The 26,374-nt window shown below is 52.3% G+C and overlaps 1 protein-coding gene across 9 annotated transcripts in view; it reads left to right on the top strand.

Moving 5' to 3' along the window:
- The window catches only part of BCOR (BCL6 corepressor), a 114,283-nt gene that overhangs the window by 27,607 nt on the left and 60,302 nt on the right, over positions 1 to 26,374 (top strand). For 2 of the 9 annotated variants that reach the window (XM_072744619.1, XM_072744603.1), the window contains exon 1: positions 2,556 to 2,760. The exons of 4 other annotated variants lie outside the window; for them this stretch is intronic. The gene's annotated coding sequence lies outside the window, so the exon portion shown is untranslated. Of the gene's footprint in view, positions 1 to 2,519; positions 2,761 to 3,325; positions 3,541 to 26,374 lie in introns of those variants that run through there. 3 more of the 9 variants (XM_072744612.1, XM_072744593.1, XM_072744608.1) reach the window with 3 other exon arrangements.

The raw sequence follows: 26,374 nt of genomic DNA, 5'->3' as shown, positions 1-26,374 counted from the left end.
GTCTGGTAGTTTCTTCACAGTTTCTTTTGCTGTGCAAAGAATATTCTGAGCTATTGGAATTCCTTTTCCATCTCCCTGAAAGCTTATGCCAAGAGCTCCCCATGGGGCCTATGGTGATGGATGTCGTGAGGCCAGGGGAAGGAGCCCTCATGGTGGGAAGAATTGAGTGCTTGCTTGCAGGACTCAGACCTGACCCGCACCAAAATGCAAACAGCAACCCCCCCCCCCAAAATGCAAAGAGCAGCTCCATCCACCTGGTAGATGGCCCAGAAATAAATGCTACCCCTCCCCACCCACCCCCAACTCATAGAGCCTGGGGACAAACCATTCCTTCGGCCTCCCTTTAGCTCCACTTACTTGGGTACAGTTAAGCATACCAGGAAGCTGAGCGGCATCCACTGCTCCTCACTTCCCCTGGCGCTGGGCTCGGCTTGGCTGAACTCACCGTTCCTGTCTTTTTAGAGGAGCTGGTTGTGTTCCTGAAGCAGGATTGCACTGCGCTGCCTCCCCAGGGGTCCTCAGCTATTGATTTTTAATATCCGTATTCAATATTGTGTATTAAATATTGAATCCATGCACGAGAGGATGTGATGCAAATCACCAGCCGTGCCTGAGACTTTAATAGTTGTTTTATTGCCCGGAAACCACAGTTGGACGCAAGGCATCCTGCAGCCGAGGCTGGGGGCGGGGATGACAGGCAGAGAGGAGAGCAGAGCAGAGGAGCGGAGCCAGGCCTCCCAAAGATAGGAGATCTCAGGAGTAGCCACTGCTGAAGGCACAGCTGGGCACACTGACAGCTCACCCCTGGGCAGATGGGCTGGGAGCCAACTCTCAGGCCGCTACCGAAAGAGTGGCCAGATCTGTGAGACCTGGGGAGAGGAAGAGGTGTGGGGCTGTGTCCTTCCTTCCTGGACTTCCCTGCTTGCCTGGACTGTGCATTCCTGGCCGGCCATCCCCCTTCCCCTCCACACGGATCTTCCCCCAGACACACACACACACACACACACACATGCACGCACACAGAGCTGTTGAACAGGAAAGTGAACTTGGGGACAGGAAACTCAGGCCTTGGGCTTCCTCTACCACTCTTAGCTCTATGACCTTGATACAGACTCTCTTAACCTCTCTGGGCCCCGTTTCCCTCCTTTGCCAATGGGGGTAATGCTATCTGCTTTACCTCCCTCACAGCCCGGCAGTGAGGCTGGTGCAAATGATATAATATTCAGGGAAAAGGCTTTTGTAGACTCAGGCCCCATCATCGGCAGGCTGAGGGATTAGTGTTGGCTTTCCCTTTATACTCCTCCTCTCCCGCATGCTGTGTCTCCCAGTTGGCTTCCTTCTCTCCTGCATGAGCCCCCTCCTCCATTATGGGTTACTCCCCTCCTCTCCCTTGGCCACCTCCACTTGGTCTCCGTCCGTGGCTTCTGGCTCAGCGTGGTTCTGGGCTCAGACTAGACAGTCAGGTTTCGAGGATGCCCAGCGGGAGACAGGAAGGACGAGAACGACTGTGTGTGTGTGTGTGTGTGTGTGTGTGTGTGTGTGTGTGTGTGTGGTGGGGGTGGGTATAGCTAGTGTGTACAAGGCCAACAGCCGAGGGATTGTGCCAGTGTGCCGGGCTCCATTCGAGGGAGGACAGGCGTGCTCAGCCGCAGCTGCCCCAGGGCTGCTGGGGTTGGCGAGACTGGGGGGAAGCAGTGGGTTGGGGCTGCTGCTGGCCCAGTGGAGGAGGGGCTGGTGGGCTCACTGTGCGGGCAGTGGGAAGGAGTGGCAGAGAACCTGAGCCTGGGGACCTCTTTGCCACATTGCACTGTTCCTCATGGCAGGTTTCCCACTTGTTGGGAAGTCAGGGAGTGGGCTTTGCCATAAAAGCCTTAAGATCGGGAAGCCCAAATGTTCCTTCAGTGGAGGGTGGTGGCCCTCCAGAACCGTCCAAGTCAGGCAAACAGTTGCCAGAGGTCCCTAGGGCAGAGACGCAAGTTCTCCAAGGGCCCTGAGAAAGTGTCGAACCCCTCTAACCCATACCTTTGTCTGGGGCTCAGGGACGGCAGAGACAGGACGGGTCCCTATTAGTTAAGACCACCGGAGTCGAGGAAGGCCCAGGCTGACTCGCTAAGGCGGCTCAACAGAGTGGTTCGGCAGTAGGCCCCGTCAGGAGTCCAGGTAGCTGTCCCCTGGGAGCGAACTGGGGTATGCCAGGCCCAGCCTGGCTGCGCACGCCTCCGTGTCGGGGCTCCGGCGTCTGCTGCTGCCAGTGTTTCCGGGTCTGCGGCTGAGCCTCCCCGGCTCTCTCCTCCCGCTTTGTCTGGCTGCCAGCGCTTCGCCTGCCCTCGCCAGTCTCCTGGGTCGGCCGGTCGCGCTCTGCCTCTCCGAATGCATCTTGGCATTTACGCTGCCTTGCTCTTGCAAGCACGCGTGTGGCCCCCTTCCCTAGATCCGGGCTCAGCTCGGGCCCTTCCCTCGGGCTAGTTGGCACCGCCTTAGGATCGCTGGGAGTGTCCACCCCTTGCGCCCCCTCCCTTGGCCCAGACCCACGTGTCTGGGTGTCTACGACCTTCGGAACTGAAACAGCCCGGAGACTCTGGTTTAGCTCCACCAGAGCAAACTCAAGAGGGTCGGAGTATCCCTCACGGCGTTTCCTGATGCTCCCGGCCCTAGGCAGCAACTGAAGGGGGCTTTTATGAGACCTACTTTTCGGAGTGAAGGGGGAACTCTTCAGTGGCCGACCTGGCACCTCTGCGCGTTCTCCGAACTCTCGAGACTGTAAGCCCTTAAGAATTTGACTACCGGGTTCTGCCTTTGACCCGAAAGTTGGCCAGAGTGTGGGTCCGGGCAGGGCTGCCCGGAGTTTGGGTACATGTGTGCAGATCGCAGGGACTCTCGGTTAACGCTACAAAGGGGGGGAGGGGGCACTGGCCTCGGCGCTTGGAGGGGGCGGGTGGGGGGGGGCAGCCAGGGGCCTGAGAACACCCTAGGCCTCGGGACAGGTGAAGACACCCTTTCGAGCCCGCCCCCTCCCCCTGGGCCCGCACTCGGCCCGCCTTTGAGGCGGAAACAGCGACCAACTCCTTGAAAGTAAACTTGCCGCGAGGGGAGCGAAGGAGGGAGGGGGCTGGCGGGGGTGTCTGCGTCGGGAAGGCTTGTGTCAAGTTTCAGCCCCTAATGACACTCGGTGGCAAGGTGCCAAGGCCCTGGGAACGGCGGCGGGGGAAGGGCAGCCGGGGTCGGGTGAGAGTGACCGCGCCGGGTGACCGGAGCCGCGAACCCCGAGGCGCACCGCGCGCTTTCAGGCTGGAGGAGGCCGGGGGGCGGGGGCGGCGGGCGGGGAGGGGGCGCTCCGAGAGCCGCCTGAGCGGAGAGGAGCGCAGGCATCTTCCGCAATCCATTCATGCACTGAAGCGCGTGCAGAGCTGCTGATCGCTGCCATTGTTACTCGCGGGCGGTGTGGGAGCCGAGCCTCCACTCTGGCGAGAGATAAATGGCCTCTGACAGCCCCTCCTCGCCAAGAGAGCTCCTCGGATTTCACCGCGCGGCGGCTCTCAGGTCTGTGCCTCGCTCGCTTCCCGGTGAGAACCTTTAAATCAGCCTCCCGGCCCTCCCTCCGCCCCGACGCTGCCCCCCGCCTGCTCAGGCCCCAGCAGGGCCCCGGGCACGCTGCGCGCCGTCTCTGGCCTCCTCCCCATCTGGGGGGAGGACGAGATGGGGAGCTCCGGGAGGACCCGGGGGCCGCGGGGGAGGCGGCTGGCGCCCCCCGCCCTGGGTCCGCACCTCCCCCGGAGCGGAGCCCCGCGCCCCGCCTCCGCGCCCACAAGATGGATCAGGCTACCGTGCGGAGAGCGGGCTGTAAATATTTAAAAAGTCTCTCGCGCGCCGGCGGTAATGGCTTTCGCAGTCGGAATGTGTGCTAGGAGAAGAGAGGAAGGGCGATGCGTGTACAGTGTTGCGAGGTGGGGGAATCGTTCCTACGCCTTCCCCACCGGGTCCGGGGTGGGCTGCAGGTTCCGGCTGCCCGATTTCCCGCCCTCCGCCTCTCCACCGCCGCGTCCCACGGTAGCGTCGAGAACGCCAGTCGATAGGGAACTTGAGCATGGAAGGGCGACGCAGGCCCGGACGAGGTGACCTGGAGCCACTATCCCCTCCGGGGTCTCCCAAGGTCCTAGGCTGGGACTGGCCAGATTCCCCGTCCAGGTTCTCTTCTCGCAGATGCACGGGGGAGGGCGGGAAAAGCACGGGTTAGAACCCCCTGAGTTTGGGCGATCGCTGAAAGCCTGGCCGGGATTTCTGCCGCGGGGTCCTGGGGTCCCCTCCACATGCCTCTCTTAAGCCTCGATCCACTCTAAAGAAGAGCCCTTCCCTGCCCGCCCCCCCCCCCCCGCCCCTTTCTGAATCTGAAAGTAGCTTTGTGGCTGCCGGGACAGAAAACCTGCGAGGAGGCGACGCGGGGAGATGGGGTGGGGGGCGGTGCCTAGCGCCCAGGCTTAGTGGAGGTCACACGTGGATGTGGAGGGGGATCATTTGGTTCTCTGGCGAGAGTGGGCCTGGGATCTTGAAGGCCGAACCCAGCCGGATGGAAGAGGTGGGGGAGGGGGCATCCCGTCTTCCCGGCTGGGAGAGGCTTAATGGGCCCACCAAGGGGTGTGTGCCGGGTGAGGCCGTCGCCTTTGCCAGCAGCCCCTCCCTGGCGGGGCGGGGGCGCCGAGTCGCCCAGGGCTGGGGCGGGCCGGGCGCCGCTGGTTCCCGGGGAAGGTTGGAGGGATGTGCGCCCAGGCTGGGGCTGCCCCCTCCCGCACTCGTCCGCTCCGCCCGCTCGGGGACCGGCCAAAGTGTGGGTGCTGGCGGCGTGTCAGGGCGCGCCGGGGCTGCTCTCCGCGTTCGATCGCGTGGAGCTCCCGACTCCTGGCAGCTCCGCGCGCACTCCGCTTCCAGGGGCTTGTGTTGTGCCCTGCTCGCTTGTTTGTCTCGTGTGAGCCTCGTAAACCGCCCTGATTTATTACCCAGACTAAATGCTTAATTTGTGAATATGAAACAGATTAAAAGGGGCGGGGGGGGGAGGGGGCTTGAGGTCGGCATATTTTAGCAATCAGACCAAAGCAGCCAGGCAGATGTTTCAAATTTGTCGACATTTTCAGGCTCATGTGGAAAGCCAGCCAGAATGGTCAAGAGGTCTTCTCCTTCCTTCAACCTGAGAACTTGGCAGTGATCAAAAGGAGGTGATTAGTAGCTCCAGAGAAAAGACACCAGCAGGCAAGGAGTTAACAGGCTGAGCTCTTCACCTCCAGGATTGGAATTGGGGTGTGTGTGTGTGTGTGTGTGTGTGTGTGTGTCTTGGGGGCTGGGGGTCTGTGAGAACTGGTGAGAGCTGGTCACAAAGGCAAGAGAAGTCCTGGCTACAAAAGCTCCCAGAAGCTAACTTTGAAGAACAAAGTAGAGGATCCATTTAAAAGTTAATTCAGTAAATAAACTTCATTGGTGATAAAACAAACAAGAAAGATGGCAACTGAAAATGGCCAAAAGACAGTACAAATAGTTGGACGTGGCCTAAACATGTGCTTCTGCCTTTCACCAGGCAGGTCCCTGCAGCCAGCCACCTCACACAGGCCTCCCTGGAGCACCCTCTCCCTTTGAAAAGCCTTCATGTGAATAGGCGATATTTTTTGGCATTTGTCATTTTTAGGCAACTTCACACATCAAAGGCAAACACAGTGTTCTTTGCGGCTCCCTGGTTGTAGCCGCCCAGTGAAGCAGATACAATTTCTATAAATTGGCCTTCTCCTCTGGGTTTTGATTGATCATCACCATATGAGATTATTGAAAGTCTAATGTCTTATTTCACTTTCTCCAAGGGGTGAGGAGGGGAACAGTTTATTGGAAGTCAGGCCACGTGAAGACTCTGGTGTTTGTGCAATAGTAATTTCCATTAGCCTGGGTAGATCAGCCTCCAGAAACTCCCATGCATCTCCTGCCAGTTCCTCGGAACCACCCCCCTCCCGCGCCTCTGCCCCCCACTCCAGCGCCTCTGCCTCCCACTCCAGCATCCTTCAGTGGCTAACAGGTACAGTACAAACTAGAGCCTCTGGAGCCTTTGTCACTGTAAGGAGAACATGGCTGTTGGCTAAAATAAGGCACCACAAGATTCATTTTTTTTTAAGATTCATTTTTTTAAAGCATATTTATTCTAACTCAAGAATTCCCTCTTGAGAATCCTTTCCCACTCCAAACTTTTTTGTTCCCCTTTTGCCTTGATTCCATCTTTCATTTTATTAAAGTTGATTACGGTTCCTCTGCCTTGTCCTCAGCCAGACAAAGGCTTAGGGAAAGTCAGAGAACGTGTTAATTATATGTTTCTTGTAAACCGACTTTTCATTTCCCCCTAACACATTTAGTTGGCTTGGTGTTTAGTTTAACACTCAATTGCTGCAAATATGCTGCTTAAAAATGCTGTCTTTATTAAAACAAATAAATGAATGCAAAGACCTTTCTAATTTCAACTCGCGTGGGCTAGAAACAGAAGAGAAGACCGAAATGGAGAGCAAGAAGGAAGGAAAGGCAGTGCGGAAAGGAAAGAAAAGAGACCAGGAAACACACACACACACACACACACATTCCTTCTGCCATCCCTCCCCCAGCAGAGTTAAACTGGTCCATACAATTGTCCCTCACTGCACCCTGCAGCTCGCCAGCCCGCCTGGATTTTCCATCACTTGGCGCCTAAGGCGATCATTAGCTGAGAATGGACAACCTCTACCTGCTGGCAGCCCATCACTTACCAGTGGGGGGAGGCTGGCTGCAGGCTCCTGTGCCGGGGCTGGGCCCCATTTGCTCAACCCGAGAGGGGTCCTTGGTTCTTGCCCCTGGGTGCATTGGTGCCTAATTAAACTCTATCCAGGGCAACGTGTGCTAAATATACGGAGGCTGAGAGGAAGCTGGGAGGAAGAGGGGGTCATTACCTGGGCAGAGAAAGTGAATCTTCTGAGAGACAGGAGGACTGGGATCCCTCTGATCACACTTTCTGTTTACCCTCAGCAGAGCCACTGAGTGCACATTAACTATCTTGCTGAAATCAAGGAGAAATGGAAATTAGGGAGAAAAAAATCCAGAGCCCACAGATAACGAAACCGGGCCTGTGTCACCACCAGGCAGGAGGGAGGTCTACCGTAGCTCCAAACAGACAATGCTGGCTGCAGAAAAATGACTCAGGTGCCCTTGTGGCATTGGAGTTATTGCTCATGTGCCATGGCCCCGTCGTACGCGGGAGCTGCAGCTGTATATATAAATGGCTGTGAGGACAGAAAGGAACGGATATGTCAGGAGCCCAAGGACCAGGTGTGTGTTGTGAAGCTAAACAGACCGTGGAAAAGCAGGAGGAGAATCCTCAGCAGAAGGCCAGGGACCCTACTGAAGATCCGGGCCCAGGCATGATCAAAGTGGCCCGACCTGGGTCATTGTCAATTTACTCTGACCGCAGGGTAAAAGTGACAGCCAGCAAATAGAAGTGGATGCATACCTTCTAGAACAGCCAAGCTACCAGGGCTTTAACTGAGCCCCCATTGAACCCAGCTGAAGAAACAGGTTCAGAGGGTGAAAAGAACACTCGCTCAAGGTGACCCATTACTGGCAAGAGTGAGACCAGAACCCAGAGCTCCCTGCTTTGGGAAACGCATAGGAGGAGGAGGATGACCCATGGTTAGAGGGAGATCCAGGGTGCTCTTGGCCACTGCAGAGGCCCAGTATTTTAACATTTAGTAGGTACTTGCTGTGTACAAAGCACTACTCTGGGCATATGAGGCCCAGTGCTGTGAGACCTCCAAGGAATGTGCAGGGGAGCCACGGTCCTTTTTCTGTGCCTGGTAACAAAGGCTCTTAAAGGACCAGGTTGAGGGGGGCTGGAGAAGGAAAGAGAGAAGCCGACCACTCGCAGGGGTCCGCTTTCATACGCAGCTCACAATGAGGTTTTCCAGCAGGGCAGCCTGGATGGTGAGACTCTTCTCCCCAGGCAGGAGGTGTGGGAGAGGACATCTGGATCAGGCCCTCCACCTCACTTGCCTTGCAATGCCTGCCGGGGAGGCAACTTGCCCCACTCCAGGCGCTCTCTGTTGCCCTGGACAAACAGAGGAGGGTAGCTTATCCCCAAAAGCTCCTGGACAAATGTAGGCTCTCCAGGGGAGCTGGTAAGGGAATACTGCCTCCCTTAACAAAACAAACCCGAGACTCTCCAAGGTTTAGCACTGGAAACAGAATATCCCAGCAGAGAAGGGGAGCTGGTTTCAGCGTGTCCCCCCCACTCGGTACCCCCCAGATTCCACCTGCCCCTTGGGGCGCTCACAGTGTGATCACAGGTGCCCTCCCTGCAGCCATCTGGCCTCGGCCCAGCCTCTGCTCTCGGTTTCCCTAAGCAGAGGCGAAACATGCTGGAACCTTCAAAGCACATTCCTAAACACTAAGGGAGATCTGCAGGGAAGTGAAAACAAAGAGGCCAAGGAGCGCTGGAGCAGTTCAGCTTACAGAGTCTGTGGGCCAACAGGGCTGGCCCAAGTTCAGTCAGACTTCCTGGCCGTGGGCCAGCCAGAGCTGGCAGCGTGCCCTTGCCAGCCCACCACTCAGGCCCGCGTTGGCCCCCAGACCTGGGCACACCCTCGCGCCCAGCCCTGGCATCCCCCCACCCACCTGAGCCCAGCCAACCCCTGGCGGCCCCCTCTCGGCCCGCCCTTTCACCACTCAGGTGGCCAGTTCCAGTGCCAGTCGGCAGCCCCTGCAGGCCCCCAAGCCCACAACTTCCCAGGAGCGAGGGGCTGGCCCTCAGGGTGTCCCGGTGGCTCTGGCGTTGGCCCAGGCCCCTAACGGGTGGCTTCAGGCCTTGAGCAGCCATCTTGGATGGTGGCTAACACTTGGTCACTTGTTGGCCCTGGTGCACTGGAAGAAGAGCACACCTTCCGGCTGAGTGGTGACAGACGTGACATCCGGGCTCCAAGAGGTACCTGAACACATAACAGGGAGAGGGTCAGGCCCTCCACACCTAGCCCCTCTTGTGTGTTGGGCATCACCTTTATGGCCATTGGGGAGTGGCTGGGGGATACCCCAGGGCCTGAGCGCCTCCTCAGAGAACTTAAAATGTCCCCAAAGAGAAATAAGCCCCACTTGGCTGAAAACTTCACTGTGCTCACCCTCACTGAAACCTAGAGAGAGAGCAGCCCTGGCTTTTCCTCCTCGGGCTTATATTTTTCAAGCCAAAGAGTGGATGGTGTGCTTTTGCCCACTTTCCACTTATGGCTGGATGAGCAAAGATTTCCTGCCAACTCTGAGCTGCAGACCTGCTGAACAGGGGCAGGGGGCAACGACTTGGGAACTGGGAATCCTGTGTTCTTTTCTGAGGCTCCACCCAGACAATGTCACGGTGGTGGTGGTGGCAGACACTAAGGGGAATACCTGCATGTGCCATTAAACTCTGAAGATTGATATCAAGAGTGTGCAGGGGGAAAGTCATCTGGTTCGTCTCTCTGTAGGGAGTCACTGCTCCTGAAATCTTGTTCACCCACCCCGAGATTGAGATCATCTATTAAGGCTAATTCTTTTTTAAAAAAATTATTTTATTTTATTTAAAAAAATCCCAATCCCACAGAAAAATCGAAGGAACAGTACAATGAACACCCATATACGAAGGCAGATTTTCAAAAGCGCTATATTTATTCAACACGCCTACCCTTGGAAAGAATTCAAAACCCCTTCAAAGACCTGAATTAATTTAACTTTATCTTCAAATGTTAGTTAGGAATACTTTGCCCTCGCAGATATGCCACTCGTCCATCCTTCCTCCCCGGCCCCTCCAGCCCTAAGCACCTTATCAGTGTGCCCTGGTCAGAGTTGACCTTGAATAAATCTTGTGGGGTTCAAATAGCTAAGACCATGCAGTGGTTGGCAGGGTGGAGCCAAGGCTGATGGCCTGGCCTGGAAACCTGGCTCTGCCACCTGACTCACTGCATGGCTTTAGGCAGTTACTATTGGGGGCCTCAATTTGCCCTTCTATAAAATGGAGGGTAATAATATGGCAATTCAATTGGTAGATGGACAGAAAACACTTAAAATAGTGCCTGGCATATTTATACACACACACACACACATATAGAAGATGCTTAATAGGTATGGGGGTAGGGTGGAGGCTGGACACTTAAACACATTAGGTATCAACTTTGCTTTGGTGATTGCATGTTGCATGTGAGTCCTTTGGCTCTGAGTTCATTGGTTAGGGCAGGGGAGGCCCCAGGAGACCCAGGATGCAGCTGCATAATCCTCCCCCTGAGAGAATTGCCCCAGCTCAGCTCTGCTCTGAGCTGAGGCAGAGTGGCGTATTAGTGGCACGGGTCTCCCATGGACAGTTTCCACACTCATGGAGAGTTTCTAGCCATGCTTATTAAAAAGGCATTTGGAGGGAAACTCTCCCCCACCCACCTCCCACTCCATTTTCTGGTCTAGCTAGTTGCTGCCCTGCTGATAGAACCATCTTCCGAGATAGAACTAGCATTTATTTTTTAAAAAAGATTATTTATTTATTTATTTATTTATTTATTTATTTATTTATTTATTCATGAGAGACACACACACAGAGAGAGAGAGAGGCAGAGACACAGGCAGAGGGAGAAGCAGGCTCCATGCAGGGAGCCTGATGTGGGACTCGATCCTGGGACTCCATGATCATGCCCTGGGCCAGAGACAGGCGCTAAACCGCTGAGCCACCCAGGGATCCCCGAACTAGCATTTATTTAGGGACAGAGCCAGGAAGAGCATCTCTCTCTCTCTCTCTCTCTCTCTCTCGGAGTTTCAGGCTCATAGAAGGCCCACTTTGGGCCCGAGGTCAGAGTCGGACAGCAAATAAGTGGGTCTCAGGTGTCCCCCTGGTCTGATAAGCCAGAGAGGGTCCCTCAGACAAACTTGTCCTGGATGCTCTTCACATAGGACTGGTTGAGTGGTGGATGTCTTAACAGCCAGAGGCAAGAGAGGATGCAGGAAAGATAAAGAAATTTGTTTAAAGGTATACTTTGGTCTGTGCTATAAAATATTGTGCCTAATGTTAGGCTTTGATGGCTGTAATATCTGACCTTGACATTGTAGTGTTTCTGCCATATAATTCAATTAACGTGTGATGCTGGCACGATGCCAGAGAGTCAAACGTTCTGACAGCTCTCGGAAGCCACGTAAGTCCCTTTGAAGTTCCCCCCAGTGAACTAGCACACGGAGACATCTCCTAAGGTGGAGGACAGCCCTTGATACGGGGCACAGAAGTTCAGCTGAGTTGCGGTGACATTGGATGGCACTGGCCAAGCCACCTGCTGACTGGTCACGGTCCTAGAGGCCTGCTGTGGTTTCCAAGGGCCACAACCACTGTGAGTGGCTCCTCGAGGAAGAATAACTCATCCTTCATTGGGGAAAACATGAGGAGGTCTCCTGTGTGCAGATTTTTCTCCACAAAATGTTTTCTTCTCTGTCCACTTTGCCTATCACCAAATCACCGAGCTTCATGCAAGAACATAAATTAGATAAGGGGCATATTACCTAAGGACAGAGAGGACTATATGCATCCACTCTGCACATAATTGACACTCACTGTGCACCTACCAAGGCTTTGGACATTTATAGCAGGGAACAAACTGGTGTCTTGGCCATTCATAAAACTTCATTTCACCAGAGAGAGAGAATAAAGGAGAAAAAATATGTATGTAATATTTTAGGTTGTGGTAAGTATTATGAAGAATTAAGGAGGGTCAGGGTGCCTGGGTGGCTCAGTAGGTCAGGTGTCTGACTCTTGATTTCTTCTCAGGTCATGATCTTGGGGTCATGAGGTTGAGCCCCATGCTGGGCTCTGCACTCAGCATGGAGTCTGCTTGCCCATCTCCCTCTTTTTTGTTTTTAAGATTTTATTTATTCTTTTTTTTTTAAAGATTGTATTTATTTATTCATGAAAGAGAGAGAGAGAGAGAGAGAGAGGCAGAGACACAGGCAGAGGGAGGAGCAGGCTCCATGCAGGGAGCCTGACATGGGACTTGATCCCAGGCCTTCAGGATCACACCCTGGACTGAAGGCGGCGCTAAACCGCTGAGCCACTGGGGCTGCCTAAGATTTTATTTATTCTAATGAGAGACTCAAAGAGGCAGAGACTTAGGCAGAGAGAGAAACAGACTCCTTGTGGGGAGCCTGATGCAGGACTCCATCCCAGGAGCCCAGGATCATGACATGAGCTGAAGACAGGTGCTCAACCACTGAGCCACCCAGGTGCCCCTGTCCCTCTCCCTTCTGCTCCTCCCCCTGCTCCCTCACTTTCTCTCTCTCTGTCAAATAAATAAATAAATAAATAAATAAATAAATAAATAAAATCTTTTAAAAAAAGAATTAAGAAGGGTAAGGGAATAGAGAAAGGTGGGATGTTCTTTTAGCTGGTAGATTGTGCATTAGGAGTCTGGGCTTGACAGAGTCACATGCTTAAGTGATGTATCAGTCAGTGCTTGCCACCATAATGCCGTATAACAAACCACCTCAGAACTCAGTAGTTTACATCAATAAGTATTTTTTCCTCACATATATGTCTGTGAGTCACCTGTAATTAGCTCTTCTAGGGTGTGCTCAACTGGGCTTGACTCTGGATTGTGGGTTGGGTCCAGTCTGCTATATGTGTCTCTTATCCTCCATGAACAAGTGGACAACCTAGAAGATGTTCTTCTTGGGGCAGTGGCAAAAGTGCGAGAGGGGAGAGTGGAGAGGCCGTGCCTGGTTAAGTCCTAGTCTCAGAACTTGCACACTGTTCTGCTTACATTCCATTGGCCAAAAGATGTTCTGCAATCTGAATGTCGATGGGATGGGAGGCACACTCCACCTCTAGCTGGATGAGTTGCGAAGTCACATGACAAAAGGGTGTGGCTACAGGGCAGGGTGAAGAATTGGGAACAGTAATGCAATCTGAAACAGATGGTTCAAACCCAAACTATGTATCTCTAGCTATGGCATTTTTATATACAAATACATACTATCAAATGATATAACCACCTTTGCTGGAATCTTCTGTTTTGGATTAAATTTAAATAAATCCATGCAATAATTACACATTAGCATTCCTAAGGTGGTTTGTTATGGGACCAGAGGCTTCTGGGTCATGGCCACAAACCTCAGGAAACCTGGGAAGATGGACCACAGATCATCCCAGTACTCAGAGAGAAGCATTGAGAACTGATTGAGAACTTTCTTCCTGCTTGGGCCTCCCTTGCAGGACTGCTGCAGGTGGGAAAAACCAGAGGAGACCCCCAGACCCAGTAAGTGTCCTTCTGGCCTCTGAGCATGTACTAGAGTGACACAGATCTGGAGTAGACCCCAGGAGGTGTCACACGGGGCCTCGCTGTACTACCAACTAGATGTGTAGCTAGCCTCCTTGGCAGTCTAGGACAGATAGTCATGTGTTCGTTGTTTAAGGGCATCCAGAACTTTCTTGCAGCTCCTTTCCTCTTTATGCAGCCTTCCCTTTCTCATGCTCTCCCTAAATAATGTGAGAGGGATCCCAATGTGTCTCTTCAGAAAGTGATGATGTTTAAAATCGGGCCTCTCTTCAATGAATTCCTCCAGAGCCCTGCAGTCAGCCAAGTACTGGAACCTGGCCTCTTCCTTTAGGAAGGAAAGCTTGCTGTTCAATTGATTCTGATGGCTAATGGAATCTAATCGCCTTTGGCCAAAGTGATTCCAATCAAAGGAATCCACTGTCTAAAAATTCAAGGTGGCAGCCTCAAGATTTACATCTGGTAAGCAAAGATGATGGAGGCCAGGGGCAGATGTTTAATGGTGGGGCCCCATGAGGATTCAGAATTCAGACCATCTCTTATTTGGGAGAATTCTGGCTCCTGTCTCCAAAGGTGTGTGAGGTGATCCATCTTCTGTAACTAATCTTACCCTAGAACTGGGAGGGGGGACCAGGTGGATGTAACCACCTTACAGACATGCTACCATTGTGGAGTGTGTTGGCCATTCCTGACTCTGCAACTGGGTCTCTGATTCCACTGATGACTGCCTGATTTAACTGGGTCTATCTTGAACTGACCCATGTCAGAACCTCCCTTGGCTTTGTTTCTTTGTCACTCTCTGTCTGCAACTCTATCCCAGAGGCCCTTCTGTGCTTTCAGCCTTCATTCCCCATTAGATGATGATAATGACGATGGTGATGATTCACTTTTTGTTCAAGCCAGCTAGCTACATGGAAAAGCACACATGCCATTCGTGTGCAGCTTGATGACCACACCCATTTAGCGAGTACCCAGATCAGGAAACTGAACACCACCAGCACCCCAGAAATCAATTTGTGCCCTCTTCCAGGTACTGTGGCCCCAAAGATAACTGTTGTCCTAACTTTTTTTTTTTTAACATTTTTTATTCTACTTTTTAAAGTAATCTCTACACCCAATGTGGGGCTCAAACTCACAGCCTGAGATCAAGGGTCACACACTCCTCCAACTGAGCACACTAGGCACCCCTGTTCTCCTAACTCCTAATAGCATTGATTAGCATTGTCTGATTTAGGACTTAATACAAACAGAATCTACAGTGTGACATTTTGGTGTCTAGCTTCTTTTGTCCCACATTACACTTATAAGTTGCATCCACAGTGTATATAGTGTGGTTCATTCATTCTCTTTGCTATGTAGTATCCCTCTGTGTGAAAACACCTTTATTTATTTGTCTACTGTTCTATTGTGGTTTTTTTTAAAGATTTTATATATTTATTTATGAGAGACAGAGAGAGGCAGAGACATAGGCAGAGGGAGAAGCAGGCTCCCTGTGGGGAGCTCGATGTGGGACTTGATCTCAGGACCCCAGGATCATGACCTAAGCCAAAGGCAGACGGCTCAACCACTGAGCCACCCAGGCATCCCTACTGTTCTATTGTTGATGGGCATGTGGGCAGCTTTGCTTTGGAGCTATTGCTGATAGTGCCACTATGAACACTTGAGCACATGCCTTCTGGTGAATAGATGGACACGTTGCTGCTGTATGTGTACCTACAAGTTGTATTGCCAGGTTATAACTCAGGCCTCTGTTCAGCTTTGACAGGGCCAACGTTTTCTAAGGCAGTCATGCCCATGTATACTCCCACAAGCAAGTATGAGAGCTCTCCTTGCCAGAACTTGGGATTTTTGCTTTTTCCTTTTAGGCATTCCCGTGGACCCTGTTAGATTTCAAAGTAATTTCCTTCCTTGAAAATTCTCCCAAGTGTCTCTCGTAAAGCCATCATGGGGAAAATGTTAGCTGATGCCCTGGGACGTAAGAGCCTGTGGTTTTCTTGTACTTTTCAGGAAAATCTGAGATTTGGTTCTTGATCTTTAAAGACAGTAGCTTTTGGAAATTGGGAAAACAAACTGGATCAGAGTCCAAGCCCCCCACTCCCCTTCCCTGGGCCTGATCCCCCTCTACGCTAGTTTCCACAAGCCTCAGGGACATCTACCAGGCAGCCTCAGTTCCTGGGCCCCCTGCTCGCCGATGGTCTTCCTCTCCCTGACAGCCGGCTCCAGGTGGACCTCCTCCAGAGAGCCACTTGCAAACTCCTGGTGTAAGTTTAATTGTCCCAGATGTCCTTTGTGTTCAAAGCAGTCATGAACCCAACTGAGATTTGTAGGAGTGGGGGCATCGACTCGTGGTGGAAAGAGTGTCAATAACTTGCAGCTGTGTATCTCGTGGGGTGGTTTTCTTTTTTTTTCCCAACGATTTTATTTATTTATTCATGAGAGACACAGAGAGAGGCAGAGACATAGATGGAGGGAGAAGCAGGCTCCTCGAGGGGAGCCCAATGCAGGACTCGATCCTGGGACCATGGGATCATGCCCTGAGCCACCCAGGCATCCCTCATGGGGTGGTTTTCAAGATGAAATGAGTTGATCTCTTTGAAGTGCTGGGCCAACGTGGATTCTCCTTCTAGTCTGAGGCCTGGGAGCTAATGGGGCAAAGTCAGTGCTGGCTGCCGGGTTCTCAGTTGGAGTTGTCCATATCTACTAGGCTGTAGGGATGGGGTAAAGGGACAATCATTCTTGGTTTCTAGTCATTTCTAGTCCCTTTGCATAGTTGGTACAGGGCAGCAGAGGGGCACCTTCTGATTCCCTGATGGGGGTTACTGGCTACACGAGGTGTCCCATGGTTTCCCTGTGATCACGTATCAGCCCTGCCCATGGGCCTGGTCTCAACTAGAAGCTTCTTGAGCTCCAAATGAGAACACTGGCTGAGGACACAATGTCTTCAGGTCAGACATCTTGGTGTGGGGCCCTCGGGAGGTCTACCTGTGTTGGGATGGAGAGAGTCGGGAGCTGAAGAAGTCAACGGTAGACCATTTAGGCCACCTCGCTGGCTTCCAGAAGGAGGTGGGGGATTACCCTCCAGAGCTGCCTTCCAGAGTAACTCAGGATGAGGCAGCATTAAAAGGGAGCCTGGGAAGGCAGAACAGAGGAGGGAGAGCCATCATATGTGTCCTACAATCTGCTGTCATTTGAGAAAGGAGTGGTTGAGAGCTGTCACTGAGGAAGGGTCCCATTTACCCCTCTGGCTCAAGCTCTTATTCTGGAAAAAGGCAATGGAGCTTGTGCTTGGCAGTGTGAGGAAGCTGCTCTGTCTGATCCTCCTGCTTCTCTTTCTGGGGCTCCTTCACCTCCCCCATCACCACCACTAGCCTCACGTTGGCTGACTGGAGTTCAGAGCAGAGGGTGTGTGAGGCGTGGAGCTGCGCATCTATGCAACAGTTTGACCACTGGAGCTCCCATTATTGGGCCCCTTCCACACACCAGACACTGAACTGAGGGCGGGAAATGGTGCCCAGGCCTCCATGATGCTGGCCAGGGAGCACAGGTTGATGGGTACACACCACTTGCCCGAGTGAGTGACACACACATGAGCACCTTGGGACTCTATGGCAGAGAAGGTCTCTGAGGACCCAGGAGGCCAGGAAGGGATCCCCACACAGAGTAACTAGGCTAGGCCGTACTGTAGGCTTCCCATCCACTCATAGCTTCGTGTCGCAGGTGCCCCATCTGTACAATGGGGGTGACGAGGTGCTTACCTCAGGTGTCATGAGGATGAAATGTGGGGGTGCAGATAAGCACAAGCTAGGCACAGTCAGTCCTTAATCAGGTGGGGCTTCAGGTAGGGATTTGCATCAGCAGGAGCCAGGGAAGAAAGGTGGGGTGACCGAGATGGAGAAGCCAGCAGGAGGCCAGACAGTGATGGAGGGGCAGTCTGCTCCAGGGATGGGCTCAGAGACGGGGGTGGGGGTGGTTGGGGGCGGTGTGTGCTGTTCATTGTTCCTGCCCCCCAGGTAAGGACAGTAGAGGAGCTTCCACCCCACCCCCATCTCTACCTCCCCAAGACCTCCCAGCTCCTCCTTCCCTCTCTCCAGACTGGTTCACCTTCTCCCCGAGGCATTTCCTGGTGGCTCCACCCCTCGCTCTACCTCCTCTTACATACTTGGCCTGGCCCCAGCCCTACCACTGAGGCCTGCCCCTCGAGGACCAGCTCCTCCTATTTCTACTCACCAGGACAAAAGTCCCCATTCTCCTTAAGTGTCAGACCTTGGAGGAGAGGAAAAACCATCAGTTTGGGAGTGTGGGCTCAGCAGCTTTGTGACCTCAGGAAAACTACTTAACCTCTCTGGGTCGGTTTCCTCGTCTACTAAAAAGGATAATAATCATGACTAATGACTTGTTTTGACTGTACTCCCACAAGGATTAAATAGGGGAATGCATTAAATATGCACTTGGTACTTAGTAGATGCTTAATAAAAGGTGGCTATTTTCATAATGGTGCTGTGGCTGTGTATCCCGTAGGTATTAGGTATTTGATTCATCAATGTTCAGGGATTTGACTGGCAGAGGGGGCCGCTTATTGTTAGAGGCTGAATAATAAAAAATAAAAAAAAAGGAGGTCCTTCTCCCTTGATGACTCAGGGAGAGCACACCCTTCCTCCTTTACCTCCTGAGAGGTACCCTGTTTTATGCCCCAGAATTGGAAACAGCAGATACAGACACAGTGGAGCAGGGTGGGGGAGTGGGGCAACCCAGAGGAAGCTGGGAACCCCCGAGCAAAGAAACAGTTCTGGATAAAGGATTTTCCCATTTCCTTGAGGGCTGCGCCGCAATATACATGAAAAGACACCTTCTTCCAAAATTTTTTGTAGAAGGAAACCTTTCTACAGTATGTTTCAAGGAGATGTATCAGTTAGTTACTACTGTGTAACAAAGTACACAGTGTACACTGTGTACAATGTAGTGGCTTAAAACATCCGTGTATTCTCCCTCACTGTTTGGCAGTTCCCGCACACAGCTGGTGGCTCGCACAGCACAGGTGCAGTCAGCTGGAGGACTCCTAGGGAAGGCACACTGGGGCATAGTGCACAGTCTGGCAGTTGGCACCAGCTCCCAGTTGGGGTGAAAAGTGGCTCCCCTCCCTGTCACCTCACATCCTTTAGTACCTGAGACTCGGGATCCCTGGGTGGCGCAGCGGTTTAGCGCCTGCCTTTGGCCCAGGGAGTGATCCTGGAGACTCGGGATCAAATCCCACATCGGGCTCCAGGTGCATGGAGCCTGCTTCTCCCTCTGCCTATGTCTCTGCCTCTCTCTCTCTCTGTGTGACTATCATAAATAAATAAAAATTAAAAAAAAAAAAAGTACCTGAGACTCGCTTCTTTCTGGGGCTGTTTTCAGAACTGCCTGAAAGAGTGAAGCAGATGGCTGCACGGTCTCTCAGGACCTTGCTTCTGAAGTCAGACAGCATCACTTCTCCTGGGCCTTGTGTGGCCAAAGCAGGTCCCTGGGCCAGCCCAGATTCTAGGGGAGGGGATGTAGATTCCATAGTGTCTTAGTTTGCCTTGGCCGCCATAACAAAGTACCACATGCTGGGGGGGTTGGAGGGGCTTCAATGACAGAAATATACTGCCTCACATTCTGGAAGCTACAAGTCCGAGATCAAAGTGTCAGTGGGGTTGGCTTCTGAGGCCTCTCTCCTGGGCTTGTAGACAGCCACCTTCTCACTGTGACCTCACATGGTCTTCCCTCTGGGTGTGTCTGTGTCCCTATTTCTTCTTTTTATCAGGACACCAGACAGATTGGATTAGGGCCCACCCTCATGACCACATTTTAATTTAATTTCCTCTTTAAAAACCCTAATTCCAAACACTGTCATATTCTGAGGTACCAGGGATTAGGACTTCAGTATGTGGATTTAAGGGGACACAATTCAGCCCATAACACAACCCCCTTGGTTGGAGGAGCTATAGAGAAGTAGTGGCTATGTTTAAACTACTACAGGGGATTATATAGTACACAACCATAGCAAATGCTCACGCATGCCAGCTGCTAGAATTACTATTTTATTACCTTCACATTGTGAGGTTAGTGACTAAACACTTCCACTAGAGGCCTTAACCCCCACAACTCACCCTCTCCAGCAATCACGCACCTTCCCCAGGGTGGCTGCCTCTAACACCTGACAGCAGACTGCAGAGACCTCACCCGTCTTGCCCACCAATCTTCCCACTGGCTCAGCTGGCCTTAAGTGGACTGTGTGGGCAGCCTCCCAGAACTCGACAAGCCAGGCTGGCCTCAACAGCTTTTATCACCCCCACGTGCCCAACCACAACATACCCCTCCACCCTGTGCCTGACCGGTAGCCTCCCCAGGGTGCCTGGAGCGTCTTTTCCAGGGCATTCTCCCTTGAGAGCACATAGACTCATTCCCATAGCACCTGACTTATACATAGGGTGTGTTTCATAAGCATTTGTATAATTTCAGAATCTTCACGGTCCCCTGAAGGCCCTAGCTCAAATCTCAAAGTCGCAAAGAGCCCAGTGGGACTTGGGAAGGTTTCTTCCATCACAGCTTCTCTGATGCTCATTCTTCCCCTCCTGCCTCTTACCTGAACCCGCTCCACAGCTGCCCTTCCTCACCAGCTAGCACCTTCCAAGGATGCGGGGTTTTGACATTGAACCTGACTTATACCTGCTGTGGATTGTTGGGACAGTGGTACAGGGAGAGAGGAAGCATTTCTGCTCCTCCTGAACCTTACACTCATGCGCGCACACACACAAACACACACACACACATACATACTGGGGACCCATTCTGCGCCCCAGCCAGTATCTCCTCCCAGGCTGTGCCCCTGCATTTCCAAAGCAAGATAAATGAAGCCAAGTCAGACACAGCTACAGGTGCAGCCACACCAAGAGAAATGAGAACATGGGGAAGGAAACCAGGAGAAGAAAAGGCAGGGCAGTTGGGGGAGGTCAAGTGCCATATTCCTTGCAGCACTGAGGAGTGCACAGTGCAGCTTAGAGACGCAGGGATGATGGCACCCAGCAGAGAAGGCCCACAAAGCTCACAGCAGTTGCCAGAGCCTCAGCTCTGTAGGGCAGAGGATTTTATTCTATTCGTGAACAGCGTCGTGAGCTGATAGTGAATACACGGAAGACTTCACCACGAAATGTGTGTAAGCCACCACAGCACCCCTACTGACCCTATATGGCCCTCCCTGCCCACAGTGCTCTGGTGGAAGGTCCCTAGGATCCTTGTGCCACCCCCATCCCCACCACCACAGTTGCACACACAGCTTGGTGGCAGGCCAGATGTGACATCCCCTTGAAAGTGGGAGAGGCATGTTCATCCAGAAGAGGAATTCACCCAGGGATTTCAGGAAAGGGACAGAATGGGGATTTCTGATCCCTGTGACCCATTTTGCAAAAGTCGCGGTTTCTTCCCCAGTGGATGTCTCGAAACCTCTAAAAGGAAGGTCAGCAAGTGTCTGAGACTCCCAGGCCTCGGAGTTGCCCCGGGGCCCAGGAACGAGGTCAGACGTGCTAACCGCCGTGCTGTGGCCAAAAGCTCCTGGCATGCCAAGCAGTTCTGCTAAGGCAGAATGTGTTCTCCAAACAGTCTGGCTGGTCAGTCAGGCTTGGGGCAGCAGTGGGTAGCAACAGGCGAAGTGTGACGCTGGGCTTGGCCCCAAAGTTTGGGCCTTTGTAAACCAGCATGCCCGCTTCGCTCTCTATTCTGAGGTGCCTGCTGGGAAAACATCTCTACCCAGGGTGGTGAGGGATCTAAGCCCTGGTGACAGGGAAGTTGAAATTGTTGAGACCAGCGGCTGGAGGCTGCTAAGAATATCCAGCCACAGATCTGACCACAGGCCAGCAAATGCCCCGCGGCTTCCGTGGCCCTCCAGGCACGGGTGGCAGGAGCTTACTGGGCAGCCGGTGCTCCTAGAGTCTCCCCAGTTGGAAGTGTACAGGCGAGGAAGTCAAGAATCCAGTAAAAAACAAAAAAACAGGGCAGCCCGGGTGGCTCAGCGGTTTAGCACCGCCTTCGGTCCAGGACGTGATCCTGGAGTCCCGGGATCAAGTCCCACATCAGGCTCCCTGCATGGAGCCTGCTTCTCCCTCTGCCTGTGTCTCTGCCTGTCTCTCTCTCTCTCTCTCTGTCTCTCATGAATAAATAAATAAAATCTTAAAAACAAAACAAATAACATGAGTAAGCCTGCCCTGCCCTCAAGGCATATATAATCTGTGGAGGGAGGACATTGACCTACCAGAGGGGACTCACTGGATGTTAGAGATGAAAGCAGGGACAGCCATACAGAGGGGACATGAGGTTCTAAGTGCAAAGGAGAGAGCCCGCCCTGGCTTCCCGCAACCAGATGGGTGGATCTGTGGCCTGGCAGCTGGTGGCCCACCAGAGAGTCCTGGAGACACTGGCTTTCCTCCCTCCTGGGCCCTTGGTTTCTGCATCTGCAAAGCCAGGGGTTTGGCTCAGGTCCACAAATGTGTTGCGGTCAAAGGTGACTCCCAGGTTCCTGGATCCCAGTCCATGCATCACGGCATATAATGAGCAGGTGGTCAGCAGGAGCAGCAAGAGGAAGCAGGGTTAGAGGACGAGTGGGAGAAGGAGGCTGGTGGTGGTGTGTGTGTGGGGGAACTCGCGTGCGCAATGGTGGGGAGAGGCTGCCCTCGGATAGGGGGGAGTGACAAGTCCAATTTGGCTGGAGTGGAAGGAAGTTCCTGTAGAGGAGAGGAAGATAAGAGGAAAGACAGGGTGGGGGCCTGGCCATCAGCCAACGCTGCCTGCTTTCCGCTCTTATTCTGGAGTCCTGGGCCACGGGCAGGGCTGCCGCGAAGCTGCGCCGTGCATCCTCAACCCGGGTGGGGGCCTGGCCACCGGCCAACGAGGCCTGCTTTCGGCCTGAAAGTTTGCTTCTGTTCACGTGATCTTCCCCTGTGCCTCCGGGCTGTGTCTAGAATAACCTCGCTGTCCTGTTCTCTCCCAACCTCACTCCACCCGAGAGTGTCCCCACCCTCCTGCAGCCAGGTCTCCCGCACAGAGCTCTAATACAATTAGAAGCCGTATTCTTTCTCCCCCCTTTTGTTTCTGGACGTTTTGCTTTATTGTATTTTTTTTTTATTTTGTTAACATTTTATTGAAGTGCAGTGCACCAACATTAAAGTGGATGAATCCTAAGTGTACAGCTTGATGAATTTTTACAAGCTGAACACACCCATGTATCCAGCATCCAGATCAAGATGCAGAATATTCCCCCCCACCCCCCCAATTCCCCTTTGTGCTCCTCCCTCTACCGCAGCCCCAGCGCTGACTTCTGGCACACCTTAGATTGGCTTCCACCTTAGACTGGCTTTGCCCACTTGAAAACTTGATGTACATGGAATCCTAGTGTGCGTGTTCTTTTGTGTAGCATGTCTTTCATGGGGTGAGCCCATGTCGCCCGTGCTGGCTTTGTATAAAAGAATCTTCCCAGGCAGCTGCCCACTCGAGGCAGGTAATGAAGACTGAGCTTCTGGAGATCCCTCTGGCCTGTGGAATCCTTTGAGGAAACCTTGGAGAATCCCTTAGTAGAAGCAGTAGAGGGCCCACGGAGACGTGGGGGTGGGGGGGGTAGGGGAGGGCTATTGTGGATGTTTTGCACAAATGACGGGCTAAGCATTGTGTTCGGTGCTGCAAGGGATAACAAAGTGGAAGACAGGGGGGAATGAAGGGAACACGAGGCTGGATCTAGAGAGATGGGCCAGGTTATATAGAAGGGGGTCTTAAATGGCAAGGGGAGAAAAGAAAGTAGCTCTCCTTTGCCCGCCTCCCGGGAGGAGGGAGAGACGGAAGCTCTGGAGGGGCGTGACTCCTGCCTCCCTAATGGACATCCTCCAGGCCACCTGGGCTCTTCTGGGAGTCTCTGTTAGCTAAAGATTGGAAGGAGGTGAGGTCCTTGCCTTGGGGGAAGAGACATTAGGAGTTTCATTGTCCCAGGGTCTGCGAAGCTTTTCCAGTGTGTGTGTGGGGGGTGGGGGGGGGAGCTTCATTCCTAGGGTGCTTGCTGCCAGATGGGCAGTGCTTGCTTCCACCTACATGATGGCAGGGGTTAGAGGTTCAGAGAGAGGGAGGAGGCACCCCAGAGATTGAGATTGGCAGAGACACTTGAGAATCCCAGAATCTCAAATCCAGAGAGGATGAGTGACTCACCCAAGGTCACATACCCAGGGAGCCAGCTTTAGGAACCAGATCTCTTGTCCCCTCCATGGTTCTTTCCATTCCTGCATACCACCCCCTCACTTTATAAAGAGTCCAGTGTTGCCACCAAAAGAGTTGATTTCCCTCATTTTTGAAAGGCACTATGAATTCAGTTCTATATTGTGGACCGGGGCAAAGATGCTGTGAGCAGGCATGACATTATAATTCATGTCCCATTTCTTCTATTTATCTTTGTTGGGTTTTGTGTATCTTTGGAAGCATCCTTAAATCATTATTGGAACAAAGTAGGGTGAAAAATAATAATATATAATTACAAATGAGGAATAGACAGTGTGATCCTATTAATTGCCTTCCCCGCAACCCTTATTCTTGGTATTTTCAGAATAATTAAAAGATTAGGCTACCGTCAGTGGAGGTAGTGGGTTAGCGCTGAACCCCAAACAGTCACATCACCTACTCTAGAAATGGCCCAGTGCCACCTGCCGCCTGCGACGCTCTCTGAGTAACACCAAGGGCTGTGCTCCAGTCTCTGAGTATTTACTCTCTTCAGAGGAGAAACTCTGGCAACGGCTGTAAAATAAACCCCAAAGCAGGGAAGAAGCCGACGAGAGGAAATACTCGGTGGTGCATTAATCATAGTCGTCAGCCCTAGAGCAGAGGACAGAGGCTGGATCGAGCAAAGACAGAACCTAAATTATCTTGGAGATTGATCTTCCCTCCTCTGCGCTCCCTGTGCCAGCGAGCAGGTCAGAGAGGTCCCCGTGCAGCCGCTGGCATTGAACCGGTGAGGGCACCCATGGACTGACCAGTGTGCTTTGTCAAAGAGCAGGGCAGGGATGACCACGCTCTGGAGCGGGGATCCTAGCAGAGTTTACGCACGCCGCGAATGGGGTCTCATCTTGGACAGCTACTCAAGAGAAGACATACCTCAGAAGGACCTGAGGGACCATTATGTCCTCAGGGGACATCCTTGGTGTGCCAGGATGCCGTGAAGGCCATTTCCTTCAGATCTGCATAAAGCACCCAATTGTGGTGAGCCTGTGCAATTGGCAGAGTAATGAAGCTGACCACAGGGGGCCCGAAAAGTCTGAAAGACTGAGTGGATAAAAGTTTGGGCTCTAGGAATCAGGTGATGAGTGCCCAGGCAAGTAGACTAGTTAATTATCCTCTCAAGTCTTAGTTTCTTCATCTGTGAAATGGGAATAATAGCACCTTTATTATAGGGTGGTTTTCTCTATGAAATGAGATTACTAGTGCATATAAAGTGTTTAGAACTGTGCCTGGCGGACACTAAGCTCTTAATAAACCCTAGCTATTGTTTCTTTTTTTTTTTAATATTTTATTTATTTATTCATGAGAGACACAGAGATAGAGAGAGAGAGGCAGAGACACAGGCAGAGGGAGAAGCAGGCTCCGTGCAGGGAGCCTGACGCGGGACTCCATCCTGGGTCACCAGGGTCAGGCCCTGGACCGAAGGTGTCGCTAAACCGCTGAGCCACCCGGGCCGCCCCCTAGCTATTGTTTCTTGTAAGAGCTGGAAAAAGCTAGTGACCCTCTTCTCCCTAAATCTCAAGAGCTGTCCAGCTTCAGAAGGGGTGTGTGTGGTGTTCTTCCTGGATCATCTTTTCCCCTGCTCTGGCTCCCCCGGTGCTAAGAGCAGAGTAGTGTTTATCAAAACTCAAGGCAGGATGGGACACCTGGGTGGCTCAGTGGTTGGGCGCCTGCCTTCGGCTTAGGTCGTGATCCTGGGATCTGGGATCCAGTTCCACATCGGGCTCCCTGCGGGGACCCTGCTTCTCCCTCTGCCTGTGTCTCTGCCTCTCTCTCTCTCTCTCTCTCTGTGTGTGTGTGTCTTTCATGAACAAATAAATAAAATATTTTTTAAAAATTTAAAAAGAAAAAAAAAAACTCAAAACAGGAGAAGGGAGGAAAAAAACAACAATGTTGCCCAGAAGTATGAAAGGGCAAGGTGGTTTATAATCTTGCCAAACACTGAGCTGTAATTTAGCCAAACAGAGCTAGGGAACCTGCTTGTTCTGGGGAGCAGGCCTTCCCTTGAACTTGGTCCCAGACTTTTTCAAAGCTTAGCTGGGAAGAAGGCAACTCTTCATTCAGATGATAAACTCTTAGGTTCCCATGGTGAACACAACAGATCATCTGAGACCTGCTGATCCCAGAAAGAAACAAACTCCTTTTGTGATAGTTGCTGCTGTTGGCCAGTTGCCAAGACGACCCCAGAAGGACACGATTAGAGAAGCTATGTAGGATCTGATCCCAGAAATAGTTTAGGGTTTGGGGGAATGGTGCCTGTGTGTGGGAGGCGAACCTTCTACTTGGCTGGAAAGAGCTCAGATTGGGAGTCAGGTAGAAATCCCCTGTAGCCAAACTTGGCCAGATAAGCTGGTATTTTTGGAGGGCAATTGTAAGAGCTCCAGTTTCCCTGACTATAACGTGTGAATAGTAATACCTCACCCATAGGATTATTTGGGGGGCTTATGGGATGTACATACACAAACATATTGGAAATGCAGCCAATAAAGTAACTGCAAAGAGCAAAAGCCCTCAATAAACAGTTGCTATTTTTATCATGTAGGAATTATTCATTGTTAAAAAAGACCTGCTTTGCTACCAAGTGTGTCTCAGTGGCACAGTTTCTGTTAGAAGTCAAAAGGCGTGGAAATGAGAGAAGAACTCCAATTGCCTAAGGTCAAGTGTGACCAGAACCCACTCGTAAGGTTTCTGAAGGGTCTTGAGAAGAAAGCTAGTCACAATCTTTTGCCACCAAGTCAAGACCAGATGATTGGCAATAGGCAAGGTGCTCTAAGAAGGTTCTGGTTTTGGCTCTGGGTTTCTGG

Source organism: Vulpes vulpes, chromosome X, assembly GCF_048418805.1.
Source record: "Vulpes vulpes isolate BD-2025 chromosome X, VulVul3, whole genome shotgun sequence".
Taxonomy (NCBI): domain Eukaryota; kingdom Metazoa; phylum Chordata; class Mammalia; order Carnivora; family Canidae; genus Vulpes; species Vulpes vulpes.
This window is presented reverse-complemented; position numbering and strand designations above follow the sequence as displayed.